The 22,348-nt window shown below is 39.8% G+C and overlaps 1 protein-coding gene and 1 pseudogene across 1 annotated transcript in view; one reads left to right on the top strand and one right to left on the bottom strand.

Moving 5' to 3' along the window:
* Window positions 1-22,348, top strand: part of ILRUN (inflammation and lipid regulator with UBA-like and NBR1-like domains) — a 119,145-nt gene that overhangs the window by 80,703 nt on the left and 16,094 nt on the right. The gene's annotated exons all lie outside the window — the stretch shown is intronic.
* On the bottom strand, window positions 10,773-10,943 carry LOC136129859 (small ribosomal subunit protein uS14-like; annotated as a pseudogene).

Here is a 22,348-nt window from a genome sequence, read left to right as displayed (position 1 = left end):
TGGGAACCACTACTGGGGTAGAAAAACCAGAACTGTAATTGACAAATTACTGGAGGCTCAGTGTGGACAAGCCTGAGAGATGAAGACTCTAGGAGTGTCCCCACACTTTTGTGATTTTACCTCAAGAATCTCTACCAGGTTTTTCCAGTGGATATTGGAAGAAAAAAATCCCCTAATTCTTCTGGCAGGGAAGGGGGAAAGTAACTGTTTTGAAATTACCCGGAATATTGTCTGGGTAATATCTCCTGCCCTCAGGAGAAATTATTTTACCAGAGCCTTACCTGCTGTGGGTTTATCAGAGCCTAACTGACCTAGAGGAAGGGAAGTGCCCAGCTCCAGTCCCCTTAGCCATCCTGTCCCATAAATGGGGAAGAAAACTGAGAAGCACTGATGAAGTTCATAGTCCAGGGGCACAGGCTCACCAAAAGACTGAGACCTAATCATAGGACTGCAGAATGCTTCTCCTCCCCCTACACCTAAAAGACTCTTTTCTGCAGTTCCTTTTACACAGTATATTCACGTACACCTTTCAGCAGAAAAGGAAAAGACGAAAAACACAGTTTGAAGAGACTGAACAAGCCTCAGAACCAGAGTCAGACATGACAGGAGTGTTAGAATTATCATTCTCCTCAACTTTTGAAGGATAACTTTGCAAAGTACCAAATCCTAGGCTGGGAGGTTTTTTTTCCCCCTCAGTATTTTAAATATTTCACTTCACTCTCTGCTTCCTTACATGATTTCTGAGAAGTCATATATAACTTTGATTTTTTTTTCTCTGTCAGTAAAAGGTTTTTCTCCTCTGGCTTCTTTCAACATTTTTTCTTTATTGTCAATTTTCTGCATTACGAATATGATTTACCTATGTGTAGTTTTTTGAGCATTTATTTTCCTTGGTGTTCTCTTAGCTTCCTAGATCTGTGGCTTGGTGTCTCATGTTAATTTAGGAAAACTTTCAGTTATTATTACTTTAAATATTTCTTCTGTTCCTTTCTTTCTTCTCCTTCTAGTATTCCAATTATGCATATGTTACATCTTTTGTAGTTGTCCCACAGTTCTTGGGTAGTCTTTTCCATTTCTTTTCCCAGTCTTTTTTCTCTTTGCTTTTTAGTTTTGTTTGTTTGTTTGTTTGTTTTTGCGGTACACGGGCCTCTCACTGTTGTGGCCTCTCCCGTTGCGGAACACAGGCTCCGGACGCGCAGGCTCAGCGGCCATGGCTCACAGGCCCAGCCGCTCTGTGGCATGTGGGATCCTCCTGGGCCGGGGCATGAACCCGTGTCCCCTGCATTGGCAGGTGGACTCTCAACCACCGCGCCACCAGAGAAGCCCTGCTTTTTAGTCTTGAAAGTTTCTACTGACATATCCTCAAGCTCAGAAATTCTTTTCTCAGCTGGGTCCAGTCTACTAATGAGCCCATCAAAGGCATTCTTCATTTCTGTTACAGTTTTTGATCTCTGGCTTTTTTGGTTTGTTCTGTTTTCTTAGAATTTCTGCCTTTCTCTTACATTATCCATCTGTTCTTGCATGTTGTCTGCTTTTTCCATTAAAATCTTTAGCATATTAACCAGATTTTAAAAATACAAAGAAAACACATTGGAGAATGAGTAAGTGAAGGTAGGATTAAAAGTCTTATTCTTTTAAAAGTTTCTTATTCTTGTTTAAAAATACTTTACTTTGGGGGACACATAGTTTTCAAGGGTAGGATTCCTCTCTGTCCCCCTTTGCCTGGCAAAGCAATGAAGCTATTCTTTTCTACTTCAACCAAAACCCTATCTCCGAGATTCGATTCGGCACTGCTGTACAGAGGCTGAGCTTTCGGCATCTGTGGGAGTGGATGTTAGTAATGTATGAGGGTTAGGAACAACACGGTGTTGAGGGATAACAATGTTGTTTATTGCTCAGAGGTCCTGCACAAATCTCTATCCTTGGCCCTTGGGTTTTATCGCTGATAAAATAGGACTGTTACAGAGGCTAGTACAAGGGATGATGAGAGCTTGAGCCTTGTAATCTTCTATGATGGGCCTTATGCCTTGAAATACTTCATTACTTACAGAATATTGATTAATTGGGGGAGGAGGTTTTGAGGGATCTTTTTGAATGCTGATGGGAGGTGTGCTGTGAATTTTGCTAACATCATTTGGAGATTTTGCCCATAAGGAAATGGTAGCTGATTCAGTAGGAACAAATGATCAGTGTTTCCAGAATCTGCTCTAGTACCATCAGAGACCGAACAAATAAAGGGTCATTTAATTCACCTAGTGTGTTACTTTGATGACTACTGTCAAATTCTAGAATTATTTCTCCCAAATTCTAGCATACTTGTCTAAGAAGTCTCAGCATAATAAATGGGTAGGGGTGGATGAACTAAAGAGAACAGAGTAAGTATCTCCCAAAGGGCCTAAACAAAAGGGAGCAGGTTCAGAGACAGGAACCTCTTGCGGTTCATCAGAGATCCTCCCCATTCTAGCTGTTTTAGTACTAAAAGGCAGTGGCTGTTTTATAGTAGTATGGTTGAGCACTGAAAGTTTGGCTCAAGTGTCAGCTAGAACTGGAAGAGATTCATCCCTAATCCGTAGAAAAGTTCTACCAAGCTGATTAAGAGGGAGGATTGGGAAGAGTGCCTGTAGTTCCTCACAGCCCCATCATTGAGAATTGGGAGGAAGGTGGAATTAAAAGAAAAAAACCCAAAAAAACAAAAAAACTTTACTTTGGGCTTCCCTGGTGGCACAGTGGTTGAGAGTCCGCCTGCCGATGCAGGGGACACAGGTTCGTGCCCCGGTCTGGGAAGATCCCACATGCCATGGAGCGGCTGGGCCCGTGAGCCATGGCCGCTGAGCCTGCGCGTCCAGAGCCTGTGCTCTGCAACAGGAGAGGCACAACAGTGAGAGGCCCACATACCGCAAAAAAACCCCCCAAAACCCTTTATTTGTTTGTTTATTTAATATGGCTGCGCTGGGTCTTAGTTGCAGCACATGGGATCTTCGTTTCTGCGTGCAAGGTTTTCATTGTGTCATGTGGGATCTTTAGTTGCGTCATGCAGGATCTAGTTCCCTGATCAGGGATGGAACCCGGGCCCCTTGCACTGGGAGTGTGGAGTCTTAACCACTGGACCACCAGGGAAGTCCCTATTTTTCTTATTCTTAATTGATCTAATATAACAATTTGTTCAAAATAATAACAGCAACAGTGTAATCAATTATGTATGCTTGTGTTCAATTATATGTGTTTGTGTGTATAAACCATTTACATACATATATATATACATATGTGTATACATACATATATATACGTGTGTGTGTGTGTTTGTGTGTATGAATAAGTGAAATGAATGACAGCAGTGATACAAGGGACAGGAGGGAGCGATTAGGAGTATTTTGCTATTATATGATACCTGCACTATCCATGAAGTGGGTAGTGTCATTTATGATTTCACTTGGATTAGTTGTTAATGTACATTGCAAACTGACAACCTCATTAAAAGAAAAAAAACTAATTGTTATACTAAGAAAGGAGAGAAAATGGAATCATGTAAAATGCTCAATTAAAACCTAAAAGGCAAAAAAAGAGTAGAAGAGAAAAATCAGAACAAAGAACAAGAGCAATAAATAGAAAACAGTAACAAATATGGTAGATATTAATCCCGCTATATCAGTAACCACTTTTAAACCTCAGTAGTCTAAATGTACAAATGAAAGAGATTGTCAGAATGGATCACAAAACAAGACCCAACTCTACATTGTTTTCAAGAAAATTCTAATATAAATGTACATATACATTAAGAATAAAGGGATGGAGAAAGATGTACTGTGCTAACACTAATCCAAAGAAAGCAGAAGTAGCTATATTCAGTCAGAGCAGACTTCAGACCAAAGAAATTATCAGAGATAAAGAGGGATAGTATATAATGATAAAGGGGTTAGTACTCCAGGAAGACATAAGAATTCTTAATGTATATGTGCCTAACAACAGGATATCAAATTCTGTGAGGCAAAACTGATAGAACTGAAAGGAGAAATAGACGAAGTCTCCACTATTTTAGTTGGAGACTTCAACACTTCGTTATCAGAAATGGACAGACCCAGCAGGCAGAAAACCATAAGGACATAGTTGAGCTCAACAACACCATCATTATGCTGGATATAATTGACATCTGCAGACTACTTCATCCAACAGCAGCAAATTCTTCTGAAGCTCCCATGAAACTTTTCACCAAGGTAAACCAGATTCTGGGCCATAAAACACCTTAACAAACTTAAAAGAATAGAAGTTATACAATGTATACTCTTACACCACAATGGAATTAAACTAGAAGGCAACAACAGAAAGATAGTGGACGAATCCCCACACTTCTGAATAACATATGGATCAAAGAAGAAATCTCAAGAGAAATCTAAAAATACTTTGAACTAAATGCAAATGAGAATAACACCTATCAAAATTGTGAAATGCAGCTAAAGCAGTTCTCAGAGGGGAATTTATAGCATTGAATACATATGTTAGAAAAAAAGAAAAACCTAAAATCTATAATATAAGCTTCTACTTTAGGAAACTAGAAAAATAAGAACAAATTAAATCAGAAGAAAAATATAGAGTAGAGCAGAAGGCAGTGAAATTGCAAATAGAAAATCAATAGAGAAAACCAATAAAACCTAAAACTGGTGTTTGGAAAAGGTTGATTTAAGTCAGTAACCTCTGGCCAGGCTAAGAAAAAAAGGTAGAAGATGCAAATTACTAAAATCAGAAATGAAAGAGAGAACATCACTACAGATCCCATGCACATTCAACGGATAATAAGGAATATTATGAGCAAGTCATGTTGGTAACAAACAGATGTAATGCCCATAAATTTGATAACTTAGGTGTAATGGACCAATTTCTTGAAAGGTGCAATCTGCCAGAGCTCACCCAAGAAGAAATAATCTGTATAGGCCATATCTATTAAAGAAATTAAACCAACAATTAATAACCTTACAAAACAGAAAGTGCCAGGCTCAGATGAGTTCACTGGTGAATTCTACCAGACATTTAAGGAAGAAATTTTGCCACTACTCTGGAATCTCTTCCAGAAGAGTGAAGCAGAAAGAATACTTTCTGACTCATTCTGTGAGGCCAACATTACCCTAATGCCAAAACCAGACAGACAGTACAAGGAAAGAAAAATCATAGACCATTATCTCTCATGAACATAGATGCAAAAGTCATCAACAAAATATTAGCAAATCAAATCCAGCAATGTGTAAGAAGAATAACATATGCTATGACCAAATGAGATTTATCCCAGACATGCAAGGCTGGTTCAGCATTCAAAAATCAATTAATATAGCCCATTATATGAACAGGCTAAGAAGAAAAGTCACATGTTCTTATCAATAGATACAGAAAAACCATTTGTTAAAATCCAACACCTATTTGTGATTAAACTCTCAGGAAACTAGGAAGAAAGGAGGGGATCGCTCTTTACTTGATAAAGACTATTTACAAAAAATCTTTAGCTAATATCATACTTAATGATGAGAAATTAGAAGTTTTCTGCTCAGATCAGAAGTGAGGCAAAGGAAAGTCCACTGCTTTTCAACATCGTACTGGAAGTCCTAGCTAGTGTAATTAGACAATTAAAGCGAAATAAAAAATCTTCAGATTGGGAAGGAGGAAATAAAACCATCTTTTTTTTGCAGATGGCAAAATTTGAAAGAATCAACAACAAAATATCCTGGAACTAATAAGCAACTATAACAAGGTTGCAGGATACAAGATTGATTTACAAAAATTAAACACTTTCCTATAAACCAGCATGAACATGTTCAATTTGAAATTAAAAACACATTACCATTTATGTTTTTATCCCCCCAAAATAAAGTACTTAAGTGTAAAGCTATCCAAGTGTGAACTAGATCTATATGAGGAAAACAACAAAATTCTGATGAAAAGAATCTGAGAAGAACTAAGTAAGTGAAGAGATATTTCATGTTCATGGATAGGAAGACTCAGTGTTTTCAAGATATTAGTTCTTCCCAGCTTGATGTGCAGATTGAACACAGTCCCAATCAAAATCCCAGCAAGTTATTGTGTGGAAATCAACAAACTGATTCTAAATTATATACAGAAAGGCAAAAGACCCAGAGTAGCCAATTCAGCAATGGAGAAGAACAGAGTTGGAGAACGGACACTCTGACTTCAAGACTTCCTATAAAGTAACCAAGATATTGTAGTAATGGTGAAAGAATAAACAGATAGATAATTGGAACAGAAGAGAGAGCCCAGAAATGGGCTGACACAAATATAGTCAACTGATCTTTGACAGAGGAACAAAGACAATACACTGGAGAAAAGGTATTCTTTTCAACAAATGGTGCCAGATCAAATAGACATCTACATGTAAAAAAATGAATCTGCACACAGGTCTTACATCCTTCACAAATATTAACTCAAAATGGATTATAAATCTAAACATAAAATGCAAAACTGTAAAACTCCTAGAAGATAACATAGGCAGAAACCTGATGATCTTGGGTACGACCATGACTTTTTGGTTGTGTCTCACAGCTCATCAAACCGGAGCCCTCAGCAGTGAAAGCATGGAGTCCTAACCATCGGACTGCCAGGGAATTTCCCATGACTTTTTTTTTTAATTGAAGTATAGTTGATTTACAATATTGTGTTTCAGGTGTGCAGCAGAGTGAATTGATTATAGGCAATGACTTTTTAAATGCAACCCCAAAGGGGCATGATCTAAAGAAAGAATTGATAAGCTGGAGTTCATTAAAATTAAAAACTTAAGTGCTCTGTGAAAGACAGTGTCAAGAGAATGAGAAGACAGGCCACAGACTGGGAGAAAACATTTGTAAAAGACACATCTGATAAAGGACTATTATCCAAAATACACAGAAAGCTCTTAAAACTCAATAATAAGAAAACAAACTACTCAAAAAACAAGCAAAAAAGAGTTGAACTGACATCTCACCGAAGAAGATATACAGGTGCAAATAAGCATATAAAAAGATGTTCAACATTATGTCATTAGAGAGTTGCAAATTCAAATAAGTTACCACTACCTACCTGTTAGAATGGCTAAAATCTGGAACACTGTCAACGCCAAATGCTGGCAAGGATGTGGAGCAACGGCAACTCATTTATTGCTGGTGAGAATGCAAAGTGGTACAGTCACTTCGTTAGGCAGTTTGGCAGTTTCCTACAAAACTAAAATATTCTTACCATATTTATAGCAGTTACATTCATAATTGCCAAAACTTGGAAGCAATCAAAACATCCTTCAGTAGATGAATGGGTAAATAAACTTCGGTACATCTAGATAGTGGAATACTATCCAGCATGAAAAAGAAATGAGCTTTCACTTCATGAAAAGATACAGAACACCTTTAAGTGCATATTTCTATGTGAAAGAAACCAATCTGAAAAGGCTACATACTGTATGTAGCCAACTATATAACATTTTAGAAAAGGCAGAACTGTGGAAATAGTGGTTGCCAGGGGCTGGGGGAGGGAGGGATGAATAGGCAGAGCACAGAGGATTTTTAGGGCAGTGAAACTATTCTGTGATACTACAGTGGTGGAAACATGTCATTATACATTTATTAAAACCCATAGAATGTGCAACACAAGAGTGAACTCTGACATAAACTATGGACTTCGGGTGATAATGATGTGTCTGTGTAGATTCATCAGTTGTAACAAATACACCACTTTTATGTAGGATATTGATAGTAAAGGAGATTTTATGTATGTGGAGGCAGAGTATATTATCTTCTCAGTTTTGCTGTGAACCTACATCTTCTAAAAATAAAGTCTTAAAAATACTGAAGTCTATTAAAACTTATTTTCAGTAATAAAAAATAGTAAACATTAGGAAATAATAACTTTCTAGGTCAAATGGTGTCTGAAGGGGCTTTCCCAGATATGCAGTATTTTAACTAAAAAGATTCAGATTGGTGACAAGGTATCACATTTCCAGATTGCAGTAAATAAGCATAAACTCTGGTTGATCATGACTAATGCAGTTTGGCATGAGTTGAGGGTTCTGTGTGCAAAAGAGTGGGAGGTAGATTGAAGGTGATGGTACTCTGAAGCATATTTACACCCACAGGTCATCTGGAATAGAGATGAGTAGCAGAGTGTCATGGCCCAGACTAAAAGGCCCAATGCATTGTACCTCTGCTGTGAGAGGGTGGCGAGGGCGGCTCCCTTTGTAGGACTGGGAAGTCCCAATGGCTATGAGTGAGTCCCAAGACCCACTGTGTGTGGATGCTGCTACTTCAGTCTAGGGATGAGTAGTCATTCGTTCCCTCAAAGCTCTGTGCCCAGATTCAAGCCAGGAAAATTTTGGGCCTGTTAATAAGTGCCTGCAATGGAAATGAAGAGGAAGGGATACTTAGGAAGATTGGGTAGGACCAAAGAGATGAAGAAAGTGAAAAATGAAAGGAGAATGAAGAAACATTTAACAAGTTCTGCTTTGTCTCTGTCTGACTCTGACTTGTCAGTGAATGTGACGTCTGTAATGTAGTTCTCTTAGGAGAGAATGTTGAGGGGAAGGGGTATCTATTTTCTTTGTATCGCTAGTTCTCACATTGGTCCAGCTAGGATGATGATGTTGACTGGGAGCAGTTTCCCTGAACCCAGAAACAAAGCCCATCCTCTTTTAGGAGGAGGGGGAAGGGAGAGTTGATGTAGTACATTATCAGAGACCTCACCAAGGTTAACTAATTACCATCAGTAATGCTGTTTTACCCTTTTTGTCCATGATTATGTCAAAGATAGCGTTTGAGTTTTTTAAAAAAGACGGGGCTATGTCTTGTTATTAGGCTTTTTAGTATTCAGAACATACATAGTACCTCTGCAGAAAGATATCAGAGTCTTAAGTTAAACCTTACTTTAAAGCACATGTACCAAGAAGAACAGACCTCTTTCTCTCTTTTTTTAATGGAACTACTTAAGGTTGAATTAAGTAAATCAGTTGCTAGCCTAAAATTTGACTTTCTGATTCTTGAACTAAATACTTGGAAGTACTTCTTCTGTTCAAATATTCTATTTTAAATTACCCTTTGGTAAAAATACTACAGATATGAAGAAGCACCAAGTGTGTCACAATCTGATTGGTTGAGAAATGCAGTAGAAGTAGTGAAGGAATGAGAATTCCAGCCATTTTTCTCCCTATTTGCATGTAAAATGAACAATAAATGTTAAGCCCTTTTATCCAATGTTACATTTAAGTGCTTTTCAAAGTAAATGCAAAACGATTGTTAAAATGCCAGTTTTAATCTGTATATTTTTTTCCAGTTACATACGTTTGGCTCTTAATGTGCTATAGTTTTGATTCCCTGTGTTACCCTTAAAACATAATTATACTTTGAGATTTAAATTAGCAATTTAAGTTGCTTAAATGTACTTTCATGCTATATCTTCTGCAATTGTGCTATCATCCACTCAGTTATACTTTATTAGTAGGCTATAAAATTTCAAATTATTAAGATGTTAGTATTTCCATCTTTTCTGCCAGGAATAGTTGTCTCCATAAGTACCCTTTCTTTCCTGGTTGGTGGAACATTCAAAACTGACCAGGGGTAGGGGGAAAAAAAGTGCTGCCTGATGTTATAGATAAGTACTAGTCCAGGAGTTAATAGATCTGACCTCTGGTTTTGAGTCTGCCACATAATAGTGAGTGACCTTGAGCAACTAATTTAAAGTTACTGGGCCTCAGGGTTTTGTTTGAATTGTGGTGAAATACACATAACAATTTACCATCTTAACCATTTTTAAGTATACAGTTCAGTGGCATTAAGCTCGTTCACATTGTTATACAGCCATCATCACCATCTATCTCCAGAACTCTTGCAAAACTGAAACTCTGTACCTATTAAATAATAACTCCTCTTCTCCCTCTCCCTCCAGCCCCTGACAGCCACCATTCTACTTCCTGTCTCTGAATTTGACTATCTGGGTACCTCATATAAGTGGTATCACACAGTTTTTGTCCTTTTGTGACTGGCTTTTATATCAGTTCATGTTAAAGGTTCATCCAAGTTGTAACATGGCTGAGAATTTTCCAACTTTACAAAGCTGAATAATCCATTGTATGTATATCCCACAGTTTTAAAATCATTTATCTATCAATGTACACTTCGATTGCTTCTACCTTTTGGTATTATGAATAATGCTGTTATGAAAATGGGTATACAAATATCTCTTTGAAACTCTGCTTTTAGTGCTTTTGGGTATATACCTAGAAATGGTATTGCTGGACCATATGGCAATTCTATTTTTAATTTTTTAAGGAAATGCCATACTGGTTTCCATAGTGGCTGTACCATTTTACCCTCCCACCAATGTGCAAGGGTTCCAGTTTCTCCACATCTTGCACAGACTTGTTATTTCCTGTTTTTTTGACAGTAGCCATCCTAATGAGTGTGAGGTAGTATCTCATTATGGTTTTGATTTGTAGTTCCCTAATGATGAATGATATCGAGCATCTTTACCTGTGCTTTTAGGTCCTTCAGTTTGTTCACGTCCTTTGCCCATTTTTCCCTCCAGCTTGAATACTTTTATATAACTGAGGGAAAATAAGCCACATATTTTGAAGATGAATCCGTTGAGAAGATAACAGTAAATTTTTAAAAGGAGATTTCTGTAGTCAGTTGACTATTCCATTCACATTAAAACTCTCAAAATTGAAAAGGGTTTTTGTTTTTGTTTTAATGTACAAAGAGCTAGCATTGTTTCTGTGGTAAGGTAGATGTCCTGGATGACCCATTCAAGAAGTTGGCTTAGTCCAACTTAATGAAGCCCATCTCCTTCGTGTACTGTTGGAAACACTGGTGGTACACATTGAGGCTGTACTTTTGGATCGTACTGTGCAGTTTTGAGCAGATGCAGCAAGAGCAAGAACCCCGGCCTGATTTTCTTGGATGGTTCCATTAGAGCTGCTGGTGACCCATCTTGCTTTCTCATATGCAGCGAGGCAAAAGGCCCTTCGCCCATTTTCATTTATTTTTATTTTTATTTTTATTTTTTTATTTTTTTGCGGTACGTGGGCCTCTCACCGCCGTGGCCTCTCCCGCCGCGGAGCACAGGCTCCGGACGCGCAGGCCCAGCGGCCATGGCTCACGGGCCCAGCAGCTCCGCGGCATGTGGGATCCTCCCAGACCGGGGCACGAACCCGTGTCCCCTGCATCGGCAGGCGGACTCCCAACCACTGCGCCACCAGGGAAGCCCTCGCCCATTTTCAAATCAGGTTATTAGTTTTATTTTGTAGGAGTTCTTTATATATTTTGGATATTTGCCCATTATCAGATATTGATTTGTAAATATTTTCTCCATTCGGTGTTTACCTTTGCACTCTGTTGATTGTGTCCTTTGATGCACAAAAGTTTTAATTTTGATGTAGTCCAGTTTCTTTTTTCTTTGGTTGCCTGTGCTTTTGGAGTCAAATCCAAGAAATCACTTCCAAATCCAGTGTCATGAAGCTTTCCTTCTGTTTTCTTCTCAGAGGTTTAGTTCGTACGTTTAGATCTTTGATCCATTTTGAGTTAATTTTTGTATATGGTGTAAGGTAGGGATCCAAATTCATTCTTTTGCATGTGGATATCCAGTTTTCTCAACACCCTTTGTTGAAAAGACTTCCCTTCCCCATTGAATGCTCTTAGTATTCTTGTCAAAAATCATTTGACCATAAATGTGAGGGTTTATTTTTGAGCTCTCCATTCTATTCCGTGGTCTATATGTCTGTCTTTCTGCCAGTACCACACTATTTTGATACTGTAGTTTTGTAGTAAGTTTTGAAATCAAGAAGTGTGAGACCTCTAACTTTGTACTTCTTTTTCAAAATTATTTGGCTCTTAGTGATGCTGAGATCAATCAAAGTGTTCAAGTGGTGACAGTCTGATCCCTCCAAAGCTCCTCCCCATCAACCAACCTTTTGTCTAATGGTTTTGTTCATTGATTATTGCCTGAATCATTCCAATTAGGGATTACAAAGTGGCAATTTTTTCCCACATATATTAGCTAGAGTAGTTTTGGGCGGAGGAAACATTTATTTATCAACAATGACTTATTTTCCTGAAATTCAGTTTTACAGATAAGGCTAGATTAAATGCTTAATTCTTTACCTTTAATTGCCAGTTCTTTAGAGTAAGGGTTTGGTGCTTTATTTACTTTCAGTGAAACTAGTGAATGAAGAGGAGGATCAAATATTATATTCCCTTTTTACAGGTATCATAAACTCTTAGATTTTATATAGGAAACCTGTTTTACTGTCATTGGTAGAGTCCTCCAGCGACAGTTAGACATAGGCAATCATCAGACATTACTCTTAGCATTGAATCTAACTTCCAACAGTGCAACACAGTAAACATTTTTTAATGTCACACTGCTAAGTATTTCTGCATAAATAATTTTCTTTTTTTAAAAATAATTTTCTATTGAGCACCTATTCTGTGTCAGTCACCATCCTAGGAAAATTATTATTATTATTTTTTTTTTTTTTTTGCAGTATGCTGGCCTCTCACTGTTGTGGCCTCTCCCGTTGCGGAGCACAGGCTCCGGACGCGCAGGCTCAGCGGCCATGGCTCACAGGCCCAGCCGCTCCGCGGTATGTGAGATCCTCCCGGACCGGGGCACAAACTCCTGTCCCCTGCATTGGCAGGCGGACTCTCAACCACTGCGCCACCAGGGAAGCCCGGAAATTTATTTTTAATCTCCAGTTCTTAACTCTTGTCCCCCTTTGACCTAGCGTGTTGGTTTTTTTGTTTTTTGTTTTCTTGAGTATGTAGAACATTTCTATGATCCTAAGTCTCAATTTAGGAATGGTGTATTTAGAAAGGTCTCCCTCCCGTTCTGTCCCCTTCAGATAGTGCCTTCCTCCTCCTATAAGTGCTCATTTTTATTTATTCATTTATAGATTATCCATTCAGTGTTGCATTTTGTTTTGTTTTGCAGACACCAGCAAATGTATATAAATGTGTCCTTTTTCTTACAAAGAAGTGTCATAACTATAGATATTGATCTGCATCTTACTTTTTTTCACTTCATAATTATATTCTAGAGATCACTGTAGAAATATTCATTCGTTTTTATGGCTGTGGCGTATCCCCTCAGGTAGATATGTCTTCATTTTTCTAGCTTAGTCCCCACTGATGGACATTTGAGTTATTTTAAACTTCTTCCAATATAAAATTAAAAAATCCTTTGGAGAGGAGCTTCCCTGGTGGCGCAGTGGTTGAGAGTCCGCCTGCCGTTGCAGGGGACGCGGGTTCATGCCCCTGTCCGGGAAGATCCCACATGCTGCGGGGCGGCTGGGCCCATGAGCCATGGCCGCTGAGCCTGCACGCCCGGAGCCTGTGCTCCGCAACAGGAGAGGCCACAACAGTGAGAGGCCCGCGTACTGCAAAAAAAAAAAAAAAAAAAAATTCCTTTGGAGATGTAATGTTGGCACACATTATTGTTTTACATGCCTTGAAACAATAACTATAGATTGGATTGATTAAAAAATTTTTCTTGCTTTTACATATAATGTAATATTATTAATTTTCCTCCTCCAGCTTCTTCCCCATTTCTCTGCTCTCTTTCAGAAGTCCTTCAAACATTTAGTATCAGTAATGGCTATCTCCACCTCCTGTTTCCTAGTCTCACGAATTTTTTCCATTCAGGCTTCTGTCCCTACCATTCCACTAAAACTGCTGCTCTTTTCAAAATCACCAGTGACCTGCATGATACTACATCCAGTGCCTTGTTCTCAGTTTTCAACTAACTTGATTTATTAGCTGGATTGGACCCACTTAATAACTCTGTTTTCCTTGAAACACTTTTGTCATTAGACTTCTAGAATACTATATACTCCTGGTTTTTCTTTATTCTTGGGGCTGCTCCTTCTCTTTCTTTTTTTGACCTCCTTATCATTGAATTCACTCCTTTTCCTTATATTATCAGCTGGTGGGGAGGGCAGTTGTACAGGAAGGGAAGACTGGTAGGAAGGGGTGGAGTCTCTGCTTCTAGGAGTTGAGGCTGGGAGGGGGAAGGGAGGAAGGCGTCTGGGTTCAGAGATCACCTGAAACAAGCCTGTAGTCTGACAAAACCAGATAGACATACGTGGTGAGGGAAGACACTCCAGGTGACCTGTGGGATGCCGTGCAGTAAGAGGGAGGAGGGAAGCAGCTTCTGTAAGGTTGGGTTCCTGCTGAAGGATTCTGAGGAGGCTCTAGGGAAGTGGGATCAATTTTGGATTGGCTGCTGTTTCTGAGGCAGGACTAGAAGTGAGGATTAGTTAGGGCTTGGGTGCTATCGTGGGTGGCAGTTGGGTATCCTTAGTAATAGATGGCTGTAACAAAGCTGGTCTGGGGGCGTCGTTGGTAAGAAAGCAGTAGCCACTCAGAGAGGGTCATTATAGCATTTTACAGCTGCTGTATGACCTTGGGGGAAATAGTGTTTCCTATTTTCTTTGTACCTGCCTTTATCTCTGTCTGTCCTCCCAGCCCGATTAATGGCAATTTGGGTTTTTTTCCCCATTCTGAGCTGATTTCATCTTTTGTCTCAGACATGTTTTCACTCTTTGTTTCATGGCACTGATCTTACTGGGTTTGGGAAGTAGGGATCCTTATTTCCTCAGACCTGAAGTAAATAACTAAGTGATTCAATGATCGCGATTACCTGCCCTCCCACCCCCGCCACACATACAAGTTAAGGCAAAAGCTCATGTTTTGGTTTTTTTTGTAATTTTTATTTTTGTCTGCATTGGGTCTTCATTGCGGTGCGGGTGCTTCTCTTGTTGCAGAGCGCGGGCTCTCACTGCGCGGGCTCAGTAGTTGTGACTCGCGGGCTCTAGAGCACAGGCTCAGTAGTTGTGGTGCAAGGGCTTAGTTGCTCCGCGGCGTGTGGGATCTTCCTGGACCAGGGATTGAACCCATGACCCCTGCATTGGCAGGCAGATTCTTAACCACTGTGCCACCAGGGAAGTCCCTCATGATTATTAAATAGGGCATGATTTGAAAAAATTGTGAAGAGGAATAGTCTCTTTTTTGTTGCCATTTCTGCTTTTCTTTCTGAGCCCCTCTTCCTATTCTGGGCACTGGGGACTCCTTACTGTCTTGTCTTATCCAGGCTTCCAGTGCTCTTTCCTGGGCTTCTCTTTATCTTCTCCCCTTTGTGAACTTGTGCCCGTTGGTTGATCTGATAATGGAGTTAATGTAGCTTACTATGTTCCTTTAGGGGGCATTTGCATTTTAAAATGAAATTCCTGAGAATAATATGAAACTAAGGAATAAGTCTTTAATGCACACTGTGGCAAGATGGGGTGGGGAGTGAGAATGGGTAGGGAAGCAGAGCTGAGTAGAGACAGCCCTTCAACAGTCACTCTGCAGTAGAAGGGGCCTGGGCCCCAGAAAACAGGAGTTGTCCTCTGAGGAGCTAATGAACTGGAGTCTGGCTGTCCCATCTTCCCCCGTAGATGCTGAGGTAGGTGTTGTGTTCATAGAGAGTGAAAGTATCTGAGTGCCTGGGCAGGTGTCATGAGAGCCAGGCATGTGTTGAGTAAACAGTGTAGAAAAACAGACTGGAAGTTGAGACTGGAAAGAGGCAGACACAAAAAAGATACTCATAATGTTGACCTTTGCGCTACTTACTGTCAGGGCATGTTTCAGGCCACTAGTTTACCAGTGCTCAGACTCTCTCCTTTCAAGCCTCTCTCACTGAAGCCAAGCAGCACATATCCAGCCTTCCTACTCTAGAAATGAAATGTGAGCCCGTAGCTTGTAGCCCAGCAGCTGACTAGAGCCTGTTTACCTCTACAGACCCAAGTTGTTTCTTAATTCTCAGGGGAAATGTGGGGTTCCTGTTGTGCTATGAAGATGAGTTGAGCTTTAGGAAGGATTTGAATTTGCAACCTCCAAATCTAGAAGTGGCCTCCCCGGTTATCTTGTAGGTACATGCAGGCTAAAGCTAGCCTGTGTCTCCTGGTGCTCTTACAGCTCTTAGGGACGAGCCCAAGGTAGTTGCTCTAGAGATCAGAAAGAAGCCTGTAAGATTTCAGTCCTAACCACAGTTGGAATTACTTTGAGGTGTCCTTGTAAACTGGATTTTTGAAGGTGGTGCTTTACCGACTCCCCTACCTTTCCCCTTCGGAAACCCAGACCAAGTGGAACCTATTAATGTGGCAGTTTATTGCTTGCTTTTTGTGGCTTCCACTTGCATATTCTGTGCGCCAGAGGCAGGCTCTGGAACTAGTCAGGCAGCTTCAGCCGAACATCCATGTCAAGATGGTTCATTTGTGCAGTCATTGCTGTTCCCCCTGTTTGAAGACTGTTAATGTCTTTATGGCACTGCTGAGAAGGGGTTGCACTGGAAGGGCAAGATCTCCCTGCAGATGGGAATGACTTGTGTGTCCAGTTGATGATGTGGTCTTTTTGAGGCCTCTGAAGAATTGAGTGCGTGACAGCCCCTCCTGCCTGCCCTGCTACAACCTTGTTCTACCCCCTGCTAGATCAAAGCACTCTCCTTTATAGTCACTTCACTACAGAGAGAATTGTTTGTGTTGGCTGTGTTACAACTTTAACTCTTAGTGTTTGAAAGTACACTTTTTTAATGCTATACTAATTTCTTTTAGTAAACTTTACTTTGGAACAATTTTAGATTTACAGTAAAGTTTCAGAGGTGATACAGAGTTCCCATATACCCAGTTTCCCCCATTGTTAGCATCTTACATAATCATGGCACACTTGCTAGAATGAAGACATCAGCATTTGTACATTACTATGAACTCAACTGCAAACTTTATTTAGATTTCATCAGTTTTTCCACTCAGGAATCTTCTGTTCCAGAAACCAGTCTAGGGTCCCATATTGTACTTAGTTGTCATGTCTCCCAGTCTCCTCTGGTCTGTGACAATTTCTCAGTCTTTTCTGTGTTTTTCACGAACCCTGATAGTTTTGAGGAATACTGGCAAGTATCCTTTATATAAAGTATCCTTTATAACAGCGGACCTCAACCTTTTTGGCACCAGAGACCAGTTTTGTGGAAGACAATTTTTCCACGGATGGGGGTGGCTGTGGTTTTGGGATGATTCGAGCACATTACATTTATTGTGCACTTTATTTCTGTTATTATTACATTGTAATATGTAATGAAATAATTATACAACTCACCATAATGCAGAATCAGTGGGAGCCCTGAGCTCGTTTTCACTTGCCACTCACTGATGGAGTTTTGATATGAGTCTGCAAGCAGTTGATTTATTATGGTCTGTGTGCGGTCAGACCTCTCTGCTAATGATAGTCTGTATTTGCAGCCGCTCCCCAGCACTAGCATCACCACCTCAGCTCCCCCTCAGATCATCAGGCATTAGATTCTCATAAGGAGCAGGCAACCTCGATCCCTCGCATGCGCAGTTCACAGTAGGGTTCGCGCCCCTCTGAGAATCTAATGCCACCGCTGACCTGACAGGAGGCGGAGCTCAGGCGGTAATGCAAGCGATGGGGAGCGGCTGTAAACACAGATGAAGCTTTGGTTGCTCACCTGCCATTCACCTCCTGCTGTGCAGCCCAGTTCCTAATAGGCCATGGACAAGTACCAGTCTGTGGCCTGGGGGTTGGGGACCCCTGCTTTATAATGTCCCCCAGTCTGAGCTTATCTGATGTTTTCCACATGGTTAGACTGATGTTATGGGTTTGGGGAAGAATGCTGTGATGGTGAAGTGGCCTGTGGGGGTGGAGGGTACTTGATATTTGCATAACATCACTGGTGATATTAACCTTGGTCACTAGGTTGAGTAGTTTGCCAGTTTCTCCACTGTAAAGTTACACCTTTTCTCTTTCCCTACTCTATCACTAAGATAGAGTGGGTTGGAGGGTGTGTAGAATTTTGTTATTTTTAAAAACATTTATGCCCTGCCGGGTCTTGCAACATGCGAGCTTTTTTTCGTTGCAGCATGTAAACTCTTAGTCTCGGCATGCATGTGGGATCTAGTTGCCCGACCAGGGATTGAACCCGGGCCCCCTGCATTGGGAGCGCAGAGTGTTACCCACTGAACCACCAGGGAAGTCCCTGGGGGGTGTATAGAATTAAGCTCCACCTCTTGGAAGGGAGAGTATCTTTATATATTATTTGGAATTCTTTGTAAGGAAGTTTGCCACTTCTCCTTCATTTATTTATATAACTATGGACTCATAGTTAATAAATATACTCATGTATATTTATTTTATAGTTGGAGTTACAGTCCAGTGCTACATTATTTATTTTGTTGCCCAGATTGTTCCAGCTCCAGAGGGAGCTCTTTAAGGTGGCTCCTGTATCCCTGTAACCTGCCCCTATCCTTTTGTGTTTTGACCACTTCCTTACTTTCTGGTACAACAAGATGTTCCAGGCTTTTCTTATATTTTCCATGCCCCAGCCCTAGAATCAGCCATTTCTCCAAGAAGCCCTTGTTCTTTTTATTGGAGAGTAGTATTTAGAAACTTCTGAGCACTAGGTATGTTCATTGCTAGCGGGGTATCATTACTTCTAGGCCATCTTATCAGATAGGGCTAGATAGTATATGTATACATACTAACCTTTGTATACAGACATATCTATAATTGTTTCTATGTTTCGTTTATATTGATGTCTCTGGCTTTAATCCAGTACCACAGGGTTTATTTTAGAATTCCGTCTTTGCTTGCTTTCCTGTAATATCCTTCTTTGATAATGAAAAACCTTGCTCCCACCATCCATTTACTTATTTGTTCAGCCCAGTATACCTGTACCCTTACTGTACATATATTGTAACCTGTATTCCCACAAGAAACAAATTTACCAGTTCTAATATTGTACTGTTTTTAACAATTCTATTTTAGTGGACAAATCATAGGTACTTGTTTACATTTATTATGATGTGATTTGACCCATGATGCTAGCTTTTAGATATATGCAAATGTTTTTAATATTCTTACCATAATCTGAGATGTCTTTGTGTGTCAGCATGATTGATTAAGATTATGGACTTGGGCTCAAAGTAAAATATTTTCCTTTTATTCTACACTTCTCATAGTCTAAACTTAAGAAATAAAAGGTTATGTTCTCTCTTCAGTAATTTATTACACATTTCTACAAAAGGAAATGTATACTTATTATTAATAAGGTTTGTACTTATTATTAAAGGTTTTATCATATGTAAAAAGGACAAGTTGAATAAAATAATATTTACAGTACCTTCTAGCTCCAAAGTTCTGTCTCAGGTGCTTTTTAAAAATTACTTTAAGGCAAGACATTCTAAAATTGGTTTCTCCGTTGGCTTACTAAGCCCTGACTGTGTAGGCTTGGCACTTGGTTTTACTTTCTTGGCTACTTTTCTAGGACACCATTCTTGTTTCATATGTCTGTCAGTAAAGATACTAAAATGGGACTGACTTAACTATAGGTTTCGTTCCCTGGGCACTTGGCTTCCCAAATTCCTGTTGGGAAGAAACAAGTATGGGTTTAAAAAACTATACTAAGAGCTGGAAGTTCTTGGTCATCATCATGGCCAACTTCTAACTTGAAGTCTGATCTTAGGCCCATCACTTCAACCTCCAGACCTCAGATCCTTCATCTAGAAAGTGAAGCAGTTCCATTAGATGCCCCCTAAGATTCCTTACAGCTGTGATTTTATCATCATCAATAGTGAAATATCTGGCTGGCAGTTTTAATCTTAGTAATTAAGGTGTTCTGACAAGAATTGGAAATGGTCAACCTCTGAAATAAGCTTATTGGGCTCATCTTCATCCTTTTTATTGTTTGATTAAAAGAAACCCTCACACACTATGTGTGGGATGAACACGTTCCGAAATGTGAGGTCTATAGGTAGTACCTGGAGGGCTCAGAGAGTACCATGTAGAAGGCATGGTGTACTGTTCATAATGACCCATCACGATAGTAACTTTGGAGGATCAGAACTGGAATTTAATTATTGGTGTTTATAAATCAGTGACTTCTTAAGTGACATTCCTTTTACAGCTACTATGTAGAATCTGTGAACAGTACAGAAAAATAGCCAAGGTGAAGAGAGTGTGGTGGCTTTAAGTATGATAAGGCCCAGTGAGTTGTGTTAAAGAAGCTTTAGTTCTCAAAGCCAGGGGGGAAAATGTCATTAGTCTCGTACTGCTAACAGCCTTCAGAACAGTCTGTCCTTTCTCATAAGCATTTAGTTTCCTGAGCTAAGAGAACAAAGACTATTACCTGTAGCTGAGTATGCTAAACATACCATGTACTTACAAAAGGATTTTGGAAAACAGATGGGTGGAAGACAAAAGTAGGAATTAATGTACTGTAAGACAAGGTGTATCCGCCTGGAAGAAATGAATAGTAGAGTGAAGGAATGTTGCCTTTGGTTAGAAAGCCTAGAATAAGAGAGCACAGAATGAGTCTCCCTCAGGCTGCCTGCCATTGAATTGTTTTTTAAGGCCCATATCATATTGGTTTATGAGATTGAGCAAGTCTTCAATAAAAGTCATCTGACCCACCATTACTGGCACTGTTACAGATTTCTAAGTGAAAAGGTACTCTGCCTGTCTTTGTTTACAGTGTTAAATCAGCAGGTTGGACTTTCTTTTTTTTCTAATAAATTTTTTTATTTTTATTTTTATTTATTTTTGGCTGCGTTGGGTCTTTGTTGCTGTGTGCGGGCTTTCTCTCGTTGTGGCAAGCGGGGACTCCTCTTTGTTGCGGCGCGCGGGCTTCTCACAGACTACTGCGGTGGCTTCTCTTGTTGTGGAGCGTGGGCTCTAGATGCGCAGGCTTCAGTAGTTGTGGCTTACAGGCTCTAGAGCGCAGGCTCAGTAGTTGTGGCGCACAGGGTTAGTTGCTCCATGGCGTGTAGTATCTTCCTGGACCAGGGCTTGAACCTATGTCCCCTGCCTTGGCAGGCGGATTCTTAACCACTGTGCCACCAGGGAAGCCCAGGTTGAACTTTTATGATACTAGTTTACATAAAGATTCACATTTGCTTTAATGGTAAGTGTGTCTGGGATGTATGCCTATTCCTGTGATCCATACTAGTGTTGCTAGTGGCTTTCTTCCTCTTCACAGGAGGTAAAAAGAGTTGCTCATTATAGAAGTGAACAGTAGATGTCACTGCATCTCTACTTACTAAGGTTTTGGCTCATAGCTGTTTGGATACAACCAAGTTCTTAATACAGCTTCCAAATCACTAACCTTAAATCGAGTATTTATGGCTCTCTGACACTTAAGATCCCCTTCCTCAGCTGTAGAACCCAGATTGAAAATTGAGAACAAACACAGCCCAAGAGTTTTCCTTAGTTTCCTTCAATTTCCTTTTTAGTGTATTTGTTCTAGGCTTATATATTATACAGTAGTCCACCACTTATCTGTGGGGCATATGCTCCGAGACCCCTAGTACGGATGTTGAAACCACAGACAGTACTGAGCTCCATATATAGTGTTTTTTCCTGTACATACCTACCTATGATAAAGCCTAATTTACCGATTAGGCACAGTAAGAGATTAACAACAATAATAATTCAGTTGAACAGTTATAACAACATACTGTAATCAAAGTTATGTGAATGTGGTCTCTCTCAAAATATCTTATTGTCCAAATTTAATGCCTTTTCCATCTTAACTAAGCACTTATCATTCACTGTGGCTCTCACTTTTGCAGTACCCGATTGTAATTGTCAGTCTGATAACTTAGATGGCTACTAAGTGACTAACGAGCAGATAGCGTATATAGCGTGGATATGATGGACAAAGGGATGATTCATATCCAGATAGGATGGAGCAGGACAGTGAGAGATTTCATCACACTACTCAGAACAGTGCGCAATGTAAAACTTATGAATTGTTTACTTCTGGCACTTTCCATTTAATATTTTTGGACCACCATTGATGTGGGTAATTGAAACCATGAAAAGTGAATCATGGGTAAAGGAGACTACTGTATTTCCAGGTAGCTAACTGATGAAGTTTTATCTGCCTCTTCCTGTCAACCTTATACCACTTGTTTAGGAGCCTGAACAATTTTTCATATTTGTTTTCAACAAGGTTCACACTTAAAAGCTTCTTGGCCTTTCTATAGCTTGCTTTTTGAAAACCTTCCATCAGGAAAGTAGATGCCACTGTTCTCTGAATTGAGGTGCTGAACATCAAATTGAAGTGCCGCTTACTTTATTCATTTCTTTTTGAACCCATGGCTTTGACAGTTGAGGAAATAACTGAATTATGACCAAAAGTCTGACGGTGCATCTTTTAAAACAAATCTCTTATGGTTTCAATGTAGATGGTAGGGTTTCCCTATCTGACAGAAAGGCAAAGTTGGTATTAAATTGGATTATTTTATCAATAGAAAGTCTCAGGCATACTAAATTTTGCTATCTTTTGAACA

This window comes from Phocoena phocoena, chromosome 10 (assembly GCF_963924675.1).
Source record: "Phocoena phocoena chromosome 10, mPhoPho1.1, whole genome shotgun sequence".
Taxonomy (NCBI): domain Eukaryota; kingdom Metazoa; phylum Chordata; class Mammalia; order Artiodactyla; family Phocoenidae; genus Phocoena; species Phocoena phocoena.
The sequence above is the reverse complement of the archived record's forward strand: the minus strand, read 5'-3'. Positions and strand labels throughout refer to the sequence as shown.